The sequence below is a fragment of the Callospermophilus lateralis genome, chromosome 17, assembly GCF_048772815.1.
Source record: "Callospermophilus lateralis isolate mCalLat2 chromosome 17, mCalLat2.hap1, whole genome shotgun sequence".
NCBI lineage: Eukaryota > Metazoa > Chordata > Mammalia > Rodentia > Sciuridae > Callospermophilus > Callospermophilus lateralis.
In genome coordinates, this window is record NC_135321.1 from 57,397,255 (window position 1) to 57,415,394 (window position 18,140).

The window sequence follows — 18,140 nt, forward strand, 5'->3', positions numbered from 1 at the left end:
GCTGCAGTGTGCTCTGGATGGTTGCACAAAACACATTGTGAGTGTTTAAATTTTGAAATCCATGTAAATGTAGGGCTGGGGATATAGTTCAGTTGGTAGAGTGCTTGCCTCGCTTGCACTTGGCCATGGGTTCAATCCCCAACACCACCCAAAAAAAAAGAGAAGTTCATGTTAAAATAATAGAAATATCAAGTATATTTGCCCCCCAAATGCAAAAGTTTTTTATCACAAATACCCAGATTAGTTGTTTTAAATGTTTACTTGATGGTTTTTCTTAAAAACTGAATTTCTATCAGTGAGTAATGAAAAGTGAGCCTGTCACGTAATTAGTATAGTTAGATATTGCTGAATGTTTAAGACAAAAACTCTCTACAAAGGATATATTTGGGCAGAACCCTAAATACTCTTTTGCTTTAAAACACTAATTATATGTGTTTACATTTGAATGAGTTCAGCTTGAGCTCCATCATCCTGCCTGCAGAAAAATGTTTTATCATCATAATTTGAAAGACTTCCATGTGATGTTATACATTCATGATGAAATATCTGAGGCTGGGTTGATTTTGTCAGTTTCCTTTGGTGACATCAAAATTTCTGTTTTATTACTTGTCCTATTTTCAGGAAGGAAAACTTTAATGTTTGTGGAATGAATTTCTGTGTTAGAACAATTTTAGTGTAAATAGAGTGTGGTGGTTCTTGATTTTTATTTCTATTTCATGCATAGATTTTACTTTCAGACTTAATATTTTCAGCTATTGATTATATTCTCTTCCCTCTCCATCTCACACCTATGCTCTCAGCTGTAATTTTCTTGCCAATATCTATTAGTATAAAACTATAATGAAAATAAATCGAAGTAAATGCTCACATGACATACTTATTTTCAAAGAGAAGTGTAATTACTTTTTGCCAATAAAACACTTAACATTCTAGAGAATGGAGAATTGATGTTTACAGATGTAAGCTTAGAAGAGACAGTATTAAATTATCTAATTTCCCTTTATTTATTTACCTTTTTATTTTTTTAGCTACAAATTGGGGATGTGAAAATTGTAAAGGTTTGTTTCTTAAATACTGATGCATTTTTTAATGTTACTTTCTTAAATACTGATGCAGTTTTTTAATGTAACTAATAACTATGGTTATATAATTCTTAATTATAAATATAGTAGTTTTGGTTAGTGAACTACTGCAGAACAAAGGAAAAATCAACTAAAGGGGTCCTGCTGCTGAATGTTGTAAAACATTCTTCCCAGTGAGGCCCTTGAAAATCTCTTAAACTGAGGTTCTCAGGTTTTCTTATTATATCTGTTTTTTCTAGTAGAAGAGTCTTGCTTAGAGAGCAGTCTCAGCTGGAAGACTAGGATTAGAGATTATTAACCACAAACCTCCTAACTCACGGGATACTCCTCCATAAACTAACTGCTTCAGCAAATGGTTTTTTGTCTTTATCCATTTGAAAAGAAATACGAAGATTTGAGGAAAATGACTAAATTAAAGCCAGAAATTGAAGGTAATTTGTCAATGTCCTTGAGAAAACAAAAAAACAGTAGATCCACCACCATATCAAGAAAAGACTGCTGTAAAAGAGAGTAACAAGAGGCCAAAATGTCCTTGAAATTCAAGTATATGATCACTAAAGTAAATATTCTATATAGTACTGAGGACTAGACCAGACATTGCTGAAGATCTAATAAGAGATCTGGAAGAAGAGTGTATGGAATATACAAAAACAAAAACATTGGAACGACATGAAAAACAGAAAGAAAAAAAAACCAACCAACAAAACGAAACCCACCCAGAACATATTTTTTTCACATTCCCCAAAAGAGCAAATACCATGAAGAAAAATTTAATTTGTGAAAAGTGTCATTTAACTGAAGAAATATGTATGTTTTCAAGTCAAAAGGAATTTTTTTCTTTCTTTTTCTCCCCTACCCCATGAAAGAGGAGAGGGGTACCAAAGGGGGGAAAATGCACAACACAAATCACAACTTTAAGGATAAGGATTTATTTTTAAATTTGTTGAAACAGAAATGTTAGAAATAAAAGCAAAAAAAGATTTGTCGACAAACTCAGGATTTTGATGAAAAATCTAGAATGACAGCAATAAGCACTTGGTTTACATTAATACAGAAGATCATAATTTGTGGAAAATGTTTTCAAGGAAAAATTAGATTCTTAACACAATTGTAATGAAAAAAAGAGAGAGAGACAGAGATAAGCAAGGTGCAGGGGCAGAGTAAAAGGGGCGGCACATCTGAGCTACCAGCTTTATTTATATCCATAGGCTACATTAGGTCATTGACATCATTAGTACATCTTGCTCATTGTATAAAGTCACTGTTATGTGGGCAGGTTTAGTTCCAGTAACATATTTGTGTTGTCTAAGAGAGTTCCTTTATTCCCAGAAAATGAATGTTTGAGATTTCAAGGCTGATAAGAATCTAGCACAGAGCCTCCTCTTGAAGGACATTATTACAGGAGCTAGGCATTGAGCATATATTAGTCATCTTATTAGTTCCAGAAAAGAACTGTAGAATATTCCAAATGTGAATAACAGGGCGCCTGTTATCTTCCAGGAGTTTGCTCACCAAAAGAATGCTGCCTTGTACATATCCACAGCCAGAACCCTTACACACAATGTGTGAATTAGATTCTCAGAGTTCACTATGTCATGCTATTTATGGTACAAAGGTATTTGTCTCTTGATGAGAAAGGAAAATGGCAAAAACTATAAGGAAATGACCGTGTCATGGGATAAATATGAAGCAGCTGAATGTGGCATGATTTTGTTGCTGAAGGCATATATGAACATGCTTTCTGAAATGACAGTAGTAGCTGAGATAATTTAGAAGGACCTAGAAGTAAAAACTGAGGCTTAGAAGTTGTTCATTAGTTCTAAGTAAATTCAAACAAATCTTAAAGTGTAATTCTTTTAAATAAGCTATAAAAATGATTGTTTTGGGTAGTGAGATTATTTAGGGTGGTGGTTGATTCCCTTCTTAACACATTTCTTATTTTTATGGTTTTCTAATATTAACTGTCTTATTTTTATAACAAACACATCAATAAATACTGTTTTAAAATAAATGAAGCAAAAAAATCACTTGAAGTATAGATTATGATTTTTTAAGCACTAGCCCATTCCAATTGTAAAGTTAGTTTGTTCTTATTATTTGTAGTATTCAAAGAATATGTAAATCTTGGTTGAGTGCCTTAAATGCATGCACATAAACAAACTTTATGTTGTAGGGATTTTGACAATGGAAATAATTCATACAGCCATCTTTTCCCACTCTGCTTTTTTAAAATGACTGTATTAACCATAAGAGCTCATATTTTAGCACTCCTGGACTGTCTAGGTTTGATCCTCGATTCTTGGATCTTGAGCAAATCAGTTAGCCTGTGTGTGTGCAGGTTCCATATCTATAAAATAAGGATCACAGTAGATACCTTGTGGAAGTGTGGTAATAGTTCAATGAGTTAATACATGGATACATGAAAATTTGACTGAGCATTCGCAGTTAGTACATATTATCTTTAAAAATAGTGATAAGCTATCACATTAGACATTTATTTAAAAGGAAATATTCATAATTATACATAGTGTTTTTGGCTTTAATATTCTCAAACTTAAAATGTCATTTGTGTTTATCTTTATAGAAATGGAAAATTTCATCCAGATTCACTAGTTTAAGTCACTTAAAGTATTCAAGGCATGAATTTTCCTTTAAGAATTGTTAATAGTGATGAATGAGTTATTTTTGTCTGTATGTAAAAATGCATTCAGGTAAACCAACTCATTTATATCTGAGTTGTGAACATTTCAAAATCAAGATAATGAAAAACAAATACCAAGTTCATATTTGAAATTCAACCTCAGATAGGTATGTTTAATTTGTAGGACTTTTCCCCAAAGCACTTTACATGTAAGTTGATTATAGTAAGTATGCTATATTATGAAATAAAGACAGAAGATATTTGAATGCTTATGGAAATCTCATTTTAGTGGACATTTGTACAGTTAATCATGCAGGATGATGGTTGTGAGTACCAATATCAGAGAAACTTAGCTTTGGAGAGCTTGCTTTGTTACTTAGTAGCTTGATGGTCTTGGATAAATTTATTAATAGTATTAACTTGTTAAATAGAAGCATTCTGAGCATGTAAGATGGACAGGTAAGTGAGACAATTAATAGAACTTGTATAAATACAGTGTTCATTTCACCAAGGCTAATTTTCAATAAAAGTTTTGATTTAGTTATAAAAATATTTGTAAAATCATTACATACTAGCATTAAAATATAGTTGGCAAGTGAAAGTCTTACGTTTTTATTACCATCTACCCCTTTATTACTTTCTTTTCATAATCTTTTCTACTCTCTCCTCTTCAAGGAATACTAAAATATATTTTACACAAGTGGTTGTGTGACTAATACTTCATATATAAAAATATAAATTGGAGCTAGGAGTATAGCTTAGTGGTAGAGCACTTACCTAACATATAGAAAGGAGGCCACCAGTGGGAGGAACTATCTGTGTATATGTGTGAATTGCACCAAAACTAATACATAGAAAATTGAATATCAATATAATGTTTTTGATTCACTCTATTTCTTCTTTCCCCTCACTGCTTCATCCCATGGGGGAAAAAAGTCATATCTACTTACATTTATTATGTCTGGTGGTTTCCACTGCCTTCATTTTATCCCTGTGATAAATGAAATAAGTGCCTGGAGTCAGCTCCAGTACATAGTTCAAAGTTAAATAAATATGAAAAGTTATAGGATTAGATTTAGGGTTTTTTAAAATTGTCATATACTTCATTATGTTTGGCAGAAGTGTATGTTACATAATTTTTAATAGACATTTTTTCCTAGGCAGGGAGTTAATATAATTTGCCAATACTGTAGTTGGCAAATGAAAGTTTTACATTTTTATTATACCCTACTCCTTTATTTCTCTCTTTATTTACCCTCTACCCCTTTAGTAGATAGTTCAAAGTCAAACAAATATGAAAAGTTATTGGATTAGATTTGGCACATGGTATGTGCCAGGTATGTCCCAAGCATTTCACATAAATTAGTTCATTTAATCCTCATGACAACTCTGCAAATATTAATCCCTAATAATAGATTACTGATCTGTTAAGTAGCAGAGAAAACATTTGAACCTAAGGCTGATGCCAGAACTTGTGTGTTTTTCTACTGTTCCAGGCTGTTTGTTACTCTGTATGGGAACTTCAGAGTCAGATGATTTTGATGCAAGCATATAACTGAAGTATGGTTTAGTAATTGTACATTTACTTGATTTAAGCACACAGTATGAAGTGTACATGACTAGTCTCTTCATTTTGTATACAAATGTAACACTTTCTGTATCCAAGGGTACTCAAAAATGAAATGAATTAGTGTATTTCTTGGTTTGTATTTTGCCATAGACACTACTATCAATTAATATAAAATCCATGATGAGCAAATACATTTTCATACATAATGAGCCTCTGGGTTCAATCCCCAGTACGAAAGTAAATTAATTAAACTCTTTAAAAAATAAATCCACCTTGAGCATAGGTCCTCAAAGCAGAGCAAGTAAAAAACATTAGGTGCTGTTCCCATTTACAGAATGACACAGATCAAGTTATCAAAACCTTCTTCAATGAAATATTGAATCTACAGCATGCTTGAGATAAAAGTCAGAGTTCCAACCACTTGATTTCAAACCAAGTAGATTCTATGTTTAGATACCCAAAAAAATATATTTCATTGAGAAATATAGAAGAAACACAGTATCACCATTTCTGTCCAGAAATTATTCTGTGAGGACAAGAAAGAGAATTTGGATAAATTTTGCTGTTCTTTCCATTGCTTAAGTCCCACCATGTTTGCAAATAACAGCTAACAGATGCCAGCTCTTGAAGCCTATGTGTCAAGTCATTTCTCATTGAATGTTTTTGGAATTTTTATGTTAGATTTTATTTATCTATTCATACATTCTGCTACATATTTATATCTGAATAATCTGGACAATTCTCATTCTGGATAGTCATTTATTTGATCATGTGAATACCATGGTGAAAGGAAGATGATATAGGAATGGACAAATCAGAACCCTCACTAGTCACATCATCACAGAATTTTAGTCTCAAGATAGAATAGCCTGATTCTGCTTTGAACCAAAGTTTACAGTACACTTTTAATGGAAATTAGTGGCAATGGTTGCTAAAAGTAAAAATTAATTTGAATGATCCAAGGTTGACTGAACTTACAGAATCCAGGACAACCTTTATGTTGAAATCTCCCTAATTACCTACTTAAATATACCACTATTTGGCAAGTTAATAAAGGCAATTACATATTTTTAATTTTTTTTTTCAAAATCAGAATCCAAATGAATCCTTTACATTGAAATTGATGTGTCTCAAGTCTTTTTTTAAATGCTTTTATACCTGATCTTAGCCAAAAGACTGATAAGCAATTATGCTTTTATTAGTTTCTTGTAGTTGTACATAATAATTGGGATTATTTTGACATCATAAATGCCTGGATTTAATTTACTCCTTTTCAGTCCCTTAAGCTCCACCTTCTTTCCCCTTCCTTCCTAACGCTAATCTCTGTCTTCTCTTGTATTTTCTTCCTTCCAATCACTTATTTATTTTTAATGGGTGCTTTATAGATGTGCATAAAGGTGAATTTCACTGTGATATATTAATACATGCACATTAGTGAGTATCCATACATCCTTCCTTCTTATGTTCATGCAATTTTTAGTTGAAACAACCTAATTATGTCTGCAAATGTTGCCAGTGTCCAGATTTTATTCATTGCATCTTCATAGTGTGATTTAAAGAGTTATGTGTTTTAAAGTATTTGCTTTTTTCAAATTCAAATTTTCTGTTTGCATAGGGTGACTATATTGTTGAGAAGAAAAGACTTTCCTGTGGTGATTTTGCAAGATTTCAATGACAATTGAATAGGATATCATAATGTTAATTTTCCGTTTTCTGATCAATTGTAATTTTTGTCAAGAACTGAGGTAAACATTGGATTTCTTTTGCACAGATTTTCAGCACATAATTTTGACAGAAATATCTTACATGAATTCTCAAAATCGTTTACATGTTAATTTTGCCTATACTTTTCAAACCTCACTTTTTATCACTTTTATAAATGTTGATGTTTTCTGTACAGCATGCTTTCTCATGCACTATTATACCTACCTGTTTGTGTAGACAGATGCATAGATACAGTATTTCATGTAGGTTCTCCAATGTTCTTTTCTTTCACATTAAAACACGTTTATCAGTTTTCCCCTTTATCTTAATTGCTACTAGAATAAGCATTTTATTTCATTTTCATAAAATATATATATACATACAAATAATTATAAACACTGCTACATAAAAATGGTGCTATTGTATAAAATAAACTTGTGGCTGACTACAAAACTTCAATTGATGTATAAAATCAAAAGCTCAATTAAGGAAAATAGGCATTTCAGTGTATAATTTATGAAAGGGCAGGTTGTGTGGAAGCTGAAGGTAGCTTATGAAGCTAATCAAATGTAACTGTACTTCCACAGGAAGTCATGACACATGTCAGATGTTGGCCATCTCTTCTAATTGCTGAGTTTAGAATAATGAGTTTAGAATGAATGTTGTAGTTGTGACCTGAAAACAACACAGAACTACATAGTGAATGAATTTGTATTTGATATTTTTATCTCATCCTAATTTTTTATTTTTATTTTGTCATTTTTAAAAAAATAAATGACAGAAGAATGCAGTAAAATTCTTATTACACATATACAGCACAATTTTTTCATATCTCTGATTGTATATAAAGTATCTTGACACCTATTTGTGTCTTCATACATGTACTTTGGATAATGATATCTATCACATTCCACTTAATGTATCCCTCAGATGATTTCTTGATTCTGTATTTTTAAAAAATTTTAAAAATTTGTCAGTGGACTTTATTTTATTTATTTATATGTAGTGCTGAGAATCGAACTCAGTGTCTCACACATGCTTGGTAAGCACTCTACCAATGAGCCACAACCCCAGCCCTTGATTCTCTTTTTTTGTTGTTGTTGTTTTGTTTTGTACTGGGATTGAACCCTTCTTAAGTATAAAATCTTTAAACTGGCTTCTCCCTGATCATGATTAAGCAGATGGAAAATAATGAGAAGCAACTGATATGCATTGAAATTTGAGGAAGATGAAATACTATCTTAGTATAGCAAGAAGTAATGAAACATGGGGGGCAATGTAGAACATACTGTGAAGTCATATACCCTGGGTTACATCCTACAATAGGTGAGCTTGAACCTGAATTGTTCTGTTGCTTGTCTCTTAAGATGGAATTATAATAGCTACTGTAAAGATTAGATATTGTTTGTTTAGAATACAGAACAACATAAAAACATCAAATATAAATTTATTCATTACGTAATTTATATAGTTTTCAGCCATCATTTACTGGATAGCTGATGCATTGCTGATTTCTTCTCTCATCTCAGGGCTCTTAGTTACTACTTAGCAGTAGTAAAGGTGGTAGTCTAGATCTTGGGAAGATTTATACTAACTTGCGGCTCAAATAAGACAAGATGTAATATGGTCTGTAGTGCTGGCCACATTGTGTTTTAAGGCAACTATTTACCTAGGCAAGAACTGGTGAAAACCTGAGCTGCAACAGAGGCAGTGGGAATAAAGAAAACGGATTTCAGAGATATTCCAGAGATTGAAACTGAATGGTTGAATTTGGAAGTTGAGGAAATGAGACAGTTGAAAATGACTCTGGAAAAATAAAAAAATAAAATGATATTTTAATAAATAAAAAAAAACTTCCTCTGGGATTGTTTAATTTGAGTAACTTTCTTGTTTGTATTTCTCAGGTAAGGAAGATTGGCTTAAGCAGCAAGTGGAAGTAGTTGTGGAAGGAAAACAATGTGTTAATGTTTTTAATCTTGAATTTGAGGTAATTGAAAGGAGTCCAGGCAGTTGGTTGGCTGAATGTCAGAGGAAAGATGGGAGGTAGAGACTTGGACTTAACTGTACTTTTATCATCATAGTATATTTAGTTTTGTGTCAAAATCACACCCTCCTGAAATTAATTTCCTATAAATGTGTAATGTACAATGCAGATGGTTTCAAAAGTTTATCAAAACCTCTCTTCATGTTATTTTAGAGAGATTTCAAGGGGATAGATTTTCTATGTATATTGTGATCTCCCCAAATTGGTCACATTTGGATGTTGATATGCAAGAAATTATGAAAATTTATGGTAGAGTCAGTCAAGCCTAAGAACAATTGGGATCTCCTATAACATTAACCATTCTTTAAATGACACCAGTCTTACTCACAGATGTCTAAAATTGTCATAAGTTATAAAAGAGCAACTTTCAAATATACTTAAGTATATTTGCTAAGTAATGAATGGAGCTTAATTATTATTTTTCATAGGAAATAAATTATTTAATAAAATTTTAATGAAACATTATAACAGTTGATTATTTATCACTATCTTTCCTAGTTTCCCAAATATGATTATTGGATTGTTGAGAGTAAATTGATATATGATGTACATTAAAATTTTTTAAAGGTTCTTTTTTGTTACTTTATTTATTTTTGCAAATAAAGCTAACTTAGGGCCTCACCTCTGCTAGGCAAGCATTCTACCATCTAGCTATATCTCCAGCCTCTTGTTAGAAGTAACTTTATAAGCTATTTTAAGTACAAGTTCATATATAGTGATTAAACAGGTGTTAAAGACTTTTAAAAGTGTGACCGAACGGTAGCTTAGTATAATAATGACCATGACCATTTTAGAGTATAGGAATCTGAGGGTTTGGAGACAGTTGATTTTCTCACTTAAGCAGCCACCTATTAAGAAGAGCAGGACAAATGTTTTTTGTTTGTTTGTTTGTTTGTTTGAAAAACTACTGTTCCACTAGAATCCAGAAACTGAGTTCATCTATATTTCTCAGTGATTAAAGTAGATTTTAAAAATTGAGGAATACTCAAGGAAGGAAAAGGATTTCAGCCTATTCCGCAAGTGAAAGGGCATCATGGAGGTGATGGTCTTTGCTGAGGTTCAGAGGCTGGTGATCAGATTCTGCCTCTGCAAGCAGTATAAGATCAACACAGATGGTGCAGAGGAACTGTCAGAGTGTGGCTGGTAAGCATGTGACTTGGTACTCCAGGTCAGATCGAGTTCGTTCACCCAGGGAAATTGCTAACTTGTTAATTTTAGACCTTATAGTTTTTCTTTAAAACAGGACATATCTTTTTTAAAAGAACCATTAGGAGGAGGGAGTCAGGATATTTACAGTGAAGAACATACATTCAATTGGTGAATCAAGAACATAAAAGACAAACTATGTATCTCTCAGTGTATGCATGTATGAGTAACTCCCTTAAGAGAATTTCTGTTTAAACTTTAATGCATATATTCAAAAATTCAAACACTATTGATATTTTCAATGAAGTATTGTAACATATGTACTGTATAATTAAGCTCTTTTGATATGCATAGGTATGAAAAGTTCAGACGAAAAGAGCTGAGGAAATTACAAAGTGACATTACACAAAAAGAACAACACATACATGGAAAAATAAGCCATACCAATAATTTAAAAAGTTAATGGGAACATTTTATAACCGTGAACTTTTCAAAAATATTATTTCCTAATGATAATAGTAATACATCTATTGTGCTAGGAATGTGGAAAATGTAGAATATCCTAAAGAAGAAAAGAAAAGTCACAATCCTTCCAAGTAGTTTCCTGCAGATACTATTTCAATATGTTTCTCTTGTTCCTTTTTTCTTACATACCTGCAAATATTGATATTCTTCTATTTCCAAGTAACAGTACACCCTAAAATTCTTTTCCATTGTTGAATATCTGTTATATCAAGTCATGGGTAGCAACCTATTTATAGGCTCAATAGAGATTAGTTTAAATTGTTATTAAGTGTAATATGCAGCTATTAAAATAGCAAAGAAAATACAGGGTCAAAGTGTCCACAATCTATTGAAAGAGGGGAATGGTACCTACTGTGATTTCAGCTGCTTGTTTACATCATGGTTATTTTCATGCCTTTAAATCTTTGCTGAAATTCCTGTGCATATTTCAGTACTACTTCTGAGAAAACTTCATTCATTCTCCATTCCTCCTGAGCAGCTCATTCTTGAGAGCACCCTGTGGGCATAGTATCTACTGCCATTTTACCAATTATTGTGCTATTTCACTTAAAAGTACAGTGCTTCTTGAGGCAGGGACTGTGATCTTTTCATTTTACCTTCCCTTAGCACCTAGCGCTCAACTTAGTGGAGCTTGATAAATACTTACTCAAGACTGAGTCTAATGTAGAGCATTGTACATTGTGTTTTATGGAACAATAAAATAGGGAACTCAATTTCCAGGAAAGCTAATAATCTACTGAGAAATAAGGTGCATAGAAACCATGAAAAACTAAATATTGAAAATTGCAAGGGGAGGAATGTTCTGGAGATCAGATTATAAATAAGATGTTCACATATGTATTCTTTGATTCATTTTCTCAAGGACAAATATAAATACAGCCCCTAAATAGATGTTCAAATTAGTTGAGAAAAGCTCTATGATTTCATAGTGCATATTGCAATTTTAATGACTGCAAATAGCATATTTAAATTCTTTTTGTTATACATGACAGTGGAATGTATTTTGACATATCATACATACTTGGAGTAAAACATCCCATTCTTATGGTTATACATAATGTAGAGTTACACTGGTTATGTATTCATATATGAACATAGGAAAGCAATGTCTGATTCATGCTTCTGTCTTTCATATTCTATTTTCCCTCCCTTCCCTTTGTTCCCCTTTGTCTAATCCAAAGTACTTCTTATTCTTCCCTAATCCCGCCCTCCTTGTTGTGTATTAGCATCTGCATATCAGAGAGAAAATTTGGCCTTTGGTTTTTTGCAATTGGCTTATTTTGCTTAGCATGATGGTCTCCAGTTCCAACTTGGTCACATGGTGGTTTCATTCAAAGTGTTCTGAGGAATCTCCAAACTGCTTTTCATAATGATTGCACCAATTGATGACTAAATATAGCACTTTAAATGTATGCAGAGTTTATACCATATAGAGAATAAATACATCATTGAATGACACTTTATAATGGTATGTGTGGGAATGTTACTATATCCTCAAAAGAAAGATTGTGACCTCTCAGAGATCCTAATACAGTGCCTGGTACCTTATGGGCACTCAAAAATGTTTCTAGAATTTGAATTTTCCTTTGAAGAGAATGTTTATTGACTAGATTACTTACAGGAAGCTTAATATATACAAGGTGTAATTTTTGTATTGTTAACTATTAAGCCGGGAGCTAGAGATACAGCTCAGTGGCATGTATGAGGCCCTCAGTTCTATTCCCAGAACACATACACATGATATCATTAAATTAAGTGTTTAATTATTATTGTGATGAGTTTAGGGAATTTCCCCCTGTCAGAGGTCTCAGTTTTCTTTTTCCTTAGAGTCCTACGTTCTCTTTTCAGTTACAATCCATGAAGACATTTGAGGTAAGAAAAGATGCCAACCTGGGGAGACAATCATTCTTTTTTGTTAAAGAAATCATAAAAAAGAATCTAGCAAGGCTTTGGCTATATTTATACAATAGGCTAGATGTAATTTCATAAAATTGAGCTTTCAAGTAATTAAAGATACATAAGAATTTAGCTCATTATTTATTCTGTTGAACTAAACTGTTTATTAGTAACTGTCAAAATTGTAGATAACAAATTAAGGAACAGAGTACCTCTTTTCAAATGATATAACTATCTAATTTATCCATTACAATATTGATTATGTAACTGGAGGTTATTTCTTTTAGTTTTTCACAATTTGTTTTCCTTAAGAATCATGTTTTTGGGATGGTTAAATCCATTTTCCTATGGCTGCATGTGCCGCAGCCCAGCTGGCTGGGCAAAATAACCGGGGGGTGACGAGCAACTTCTGTAGACTGATACAGCAGGAATGGGAGCCGTTTATTGTAGGACAGGAGGGGTATATATACATTCCACACAGCTTATCTAATTAGCATAAACTCGATACAGCAGTCAACCAATAAGGAATCGACACACTTAATGGCTCTCTGGTGTTACTTCACAAACCACTCCCTCTGGCAAAATGAGAGGCGTCATCCAGACTTGTTTACAGCCTCTAGTATGCATGTGTATTTCAGTGGTAGAGCTTACCTTGCATGCACAAGGCCCTGGGTTCAATCACCAATACTGGGAGGAATCTTAACCTTTACTTATAAAATATTGTTCTTCGTAGGAATCATGTGATCATTTACATTTTTACTGACAAGTGCTTTGACACACACAAAATAATTTATCTTGTTTACTTATTTAAACCCTTTGATAGTTCTTATTCTTTTCATATTCAAAAGATTTATGTAAGTTAATTGTTCTTACTCCAGAAAAGATGTGTGCAGATTTTTACTTTTATCATTTTGGTAGCTAATAATTGCCCTGAGTACAGAGTTCTCTGCTTTTTATGGATTTTTATATATTTTGAATTTAATGTATACTTGTAGAAAAGTCAAAAGGAAAACATCATAAAGAACATTCTCTATAAACAGTTCTACAATACTGTACCAGAGTTTTGCATATTTTTATTGCCTGATGTACATGTAAATCTGAAAGTGTGTTGTCTGAGTTATTTAAAATCTTTACTATATAAGCTATGTTTCTCCCTCTGTCTTATTTTTCTCATAATTGTACTTTGACCAACAAGACTTTACTTTTCTTATTCTAGATTCTGAAGAGGCTCAATCTGTCAATCCGTCTAGTGTTGATGATCTTATTGACTCTGAAACAGAAAAGGACTCTCTCCTCTGTGAAAGTAAACAGATTCTTCCCACTAAAGCACTTCTTCCATCTGCCCTAGATCAGTATGAGTTCAAAGACAATGATGATGAAGAAATTAGATAAAATGATTGATGACAGGCATATTCTTAGGAAAGAACAACAAAAAGAAAATGAATCTCAAGCAGAAAGGATTAGTTTCTTTGCAAAACAGTTTTACTTTAGAGTAGTTTATTTACCCAATCTATTTTAATCACTCAAAAGTCATCTAGCTTTGTATTTCGAACTGAAAGTACTGATGAAGTTTTTCAGAACAAAAAGGTTTTTACTACATGTTCTATCCCTGAAACATCAAATTCTGATATATAAACCAAAAAGGAATATGAATATAAGCAGAAAGGCACAGTCAAAAGAAAATTTAAAAACCAGAACAAAAATAAGAAAACCAAGAGCTAAATGAAGAAAAAGAGGAAAATGTAAATTCCACAGTAACAAAATTGGCATTTACTACTGCAGTAGATTTTTAAGAAAAGACCAGAGAAGAGGGGGAATTCAGTAAATCTTTTAGTCCAAAAGATGATACTTCATTATGTTTATTTCATATTTTCACTGGTAAATCTCCCAAACTTTCTTGTGGATTGAGTGAAAAACAGTCAACACCACTGAAACAAGAACATACTAAAACTTGAATCTCTGAATTGTCATTATAGTCTGATCTTGTTTGGTGTGAAAATACAGAATCTGAACTTTTGCATGAGAGTTTCTGTGTAAAATCTTATAAGCATAAGGAACAAGGCAAACATCAGAAAGATTTTTACTTAGAATTTGGTGAAAAATTAAATACCAAAATGAAGGATAAAGATCATAGTCGAACGCTTGAATATTCTGATTGCATACTGAAAAAAAAATAAAGAGGGAAAAACACTGGAAAAAAACTTTAAATAAAGATGGTGGAAAAGAAAAACACAGAAAAGAAATTGAAGGTGAAAAGGGAAAACATAAAAAAATAAGGATGGTACTAAGGAACTGCAGAGGAGTGTAGAATTTGATAGAGAATTTTGGAAAGATAATTTTTTTAAAGAGATGACATTGAAGACCTGTTTTTAAATATGGAGCATGAGTTCTTAACATTAGAGAAAAATCAAAATTGGAAAAAAAACATAAAAGATGATAAACCAACAAAGGAAAAGCATACCTCAAAACAGAGGAAATTTAAAGAAGAAAGGGAAAAGATTAAAGAAGAAAAGTGAGAAATCTTTCAAGGAAGACAAGATAAAAGATATAAAAGAAGAAAGAGAAAATGTACCTACAGATAAAGAAACAATTCAGCTCTTCACAATTAATTGTAAATGAGGGATGAGTAGGACTAACCTAGAAAATGACATGGACACTGATAAACAAGAAAATCACATGAAAGAAAGTAAGAAAAAATCTGAGAAAGGATATCCAACTAAAGAGAAATATGTTGAAAAGACTGAAAGAAAAATATTCGAAAAACAAAAGAAGATAAAATAGGAGCAAAAGTCAGAAAAAGACAAATTAGATATTAGTGACTGTGTTGAGAGAATAAAAGAAAGGAACAAGCTATAATCACATCACACAGAAAAATGCTATAAAGAAGGTGAGAAGATTAAAAATAATACTAAAAAAAACTAATGACAGGGGCTGTAATTTGTGGCTCAGTGGTAGAGCACTCGCCTAGCATGGGAGGTACCCGAGTTCGATTCTCAGCACCACATAGAAATAAAGGCATTGTGTTGTGTTCATCTACAAAAAAGATTAATTCTCTCTCTCTCTCTCTCTCTCTCTCTCTCTCTCTCTCCCCCTCTTCCAAAAACACAAACAAACAAACAAACAAAAAAAAACCCAGACATAGAGGAAAGTAGAAAAAAGTTGGATAGAAAACATGACAAAGAAAAAACTGAAAAAGAGGCATTTAGCAAAAAGCAAAGAAAAACACTTGGAGAAAAGTTATAAACAATCAGATAACAGTGAGTATACTAAATCAGAAAAAGGCAGAAGTAAAGACAAAGACAGGGAAGTAGATAAAAAGGCAAAGTCCAGAGACAAAGTATAAATACAGTTAACTCCAAACACTTAATGGGAGAGAAAAAGTCAAGTATAGTAGACAGTAGTAGTAAAGCACAACATTAGAAAACTTCATCCCTTAAAGAAAAAAACAAAAGATGAACCTTTGAAAATCCAGATGGAAAAGAAAAAGATAAAAAATAGATATAGATAGATACAAAGAATGAGACAAACATAAAGATAAAATTCAACTAAATCATTTATTCAAAATAAAATCTGAAAGAGATAAGTCTAAATATAAATCCTCTCCAGCATCAAAAGATATTCTACCTAAAGAAAAGAAGTTTGGGGCTGGGGATGTGGCTCAAGTGGTAGCGTGCTCGCCTGGCATGCATTCGGCCCGGGTTCGATCCTCAGCACCACATACAAAAACAAAGATGATGTGTCTGCCGAAAAACTAAAAATTAAATATTAAAAAATTCTCTCTCTCTCTCTCTCTCTCTCTCTCTCAAAAAACTTATTAAAGAAAAGAGGTTCGTGAATGATGATTTTATGCAGACAAGTTTTGAATGAATGCTTAGCCTTAAAGACTAGAAATAGAACAGTGGCACAAAAAACATAAGGAAAAAATTAAGCAAAAAGAAAAGGAACAATTAAGAAATCGAAATTATTTAGAAGTTAAAGTGAAAGATAAAGAAAAAGCAAAACATGCCCTAGATGAATCAAAAACCAAGGAGCTTACAAGTCAAAGGGTTCAGAACTGGTTGATGCTTATACTAAAGAGAAACAGTCTAAAGACACTGTAAGTAATAGATTACAATCTGTTGACACCAAAAGTGTAATAACTTCAGGGAAGTCATCTTTTGTTTCAGACAGTAGTTTAAATAGATCTCCTAGATCAGAAATTGGAAAGCCCTGTCTCAGCTCCAGGTCTGTATCCATGATTTCTGCTGCTAATTCAGAAGATTCCTGCCATACTACCATGACAACTCCAAGGCCTCTGGTTGAATGTAACTCCGACTTTATGTTATAGGGTTCCAAGTCCCAAATATCATTTTCCCAGTTACCATTTTTGCCAATTGCCAAATCTCCAGGCCTTCACTAAAGGGAGTTGGACAGCCTTGCTGAACTGCCAGAATGGATTAAACCACAATATGCTAATATATTTGCAGCATCCCATCTCAGGTCATCTTCTGTAGAACATGTTAAACTAGTTATAAATGAGGGGAGACCTATTGTAGAAGTTCAAAGATGTAGCATGCCATTGGTCATTTGTGAATATACAAAACAATTCCAAACAGTTTCAGAAGAAAGCAATTATGGTAACTGAGTGGAAATTGAAGTGGACTGAGGAAGTGGTTCATTGAGGGAGTGGCAATGGAGTATATATTTTGTATATGGAGAGTGGAGTTTTTCTTTCTCTCTGCTTTCTGATCACCAGGTTGCTGCTTCCCTCTTCCACTCTGCTGCCATGTTGTTCCTGCCTCCCCTGAAGCCCAGAGGAATGGAGCTGGCTGCCTATGGCCTATAACCTGTGAAACCATGATCCTTCAAATAAACTTTTCCTCACCTAAAATTCTTCTGGTGAGACCCTTTAGTCATAGCAGCGAAAAAAGCTGACTAAAATGGAAATTATCCCTTGTTGTTGTAACTCCATATTCAGATTGTTCAATTTGGACCATTATGGCAAGTGCTCATTTTGGCCAAATGTTATGGTTTAGATATAAGGTGTCTCTAAAAAGCTGAATATGAAAAAAATGCAAGAAAGTTTAGAGGTAAAATTATTGGGTATGGCAGTCTTAACTTAATCAGTGCATTAATTCCCTGATAGAAATTAACTGAATTGTAACTTCAGAGTGGTATGGTGTGGATGGATGAGGTAGGTCATTGGGAAAATGACTTTAAAGCACATGTTTTGTTGCTGGTGAGCCAGGATTAGTCTCTCTGCTTCCTGATAACTCTACTGTGATATTCTGCCTTACCTTGGGCACAGCAATGGAGTTGGCCATCTATGAACTGAGACCTATAAAACACTATCAGACAAATAAATTTTTCCCCCTGAAAAATTTTTTTTGTCAGGTCTTTTGGTCACAGAAGTGAAAAAAGTGACTAAAATACTGAATATGTGCAATATGAAAATAGCTTATAGGAGCAACCATACTTATAGGTGAAACCATACTAAATTAAAAGAGGTTCCAATGGAGGATCAAATTTAAATCTCAAAGAGGATATTGAAAA

General features: G+C 32.8%; 1 pseudogene; it reads left to right on the forward strand.

The window, feature by feature from the left end:
- LOC143382657 (ankyrin repeat domain-containing protein 12-like) overlaps positions 1-17,232 on the forward strand; it is a 31,760-nt pseudogene extending 14,528 nt beyond the window's left edge.
- Positions 17,233-18,140: the final 908 nt, after the last annotated feature.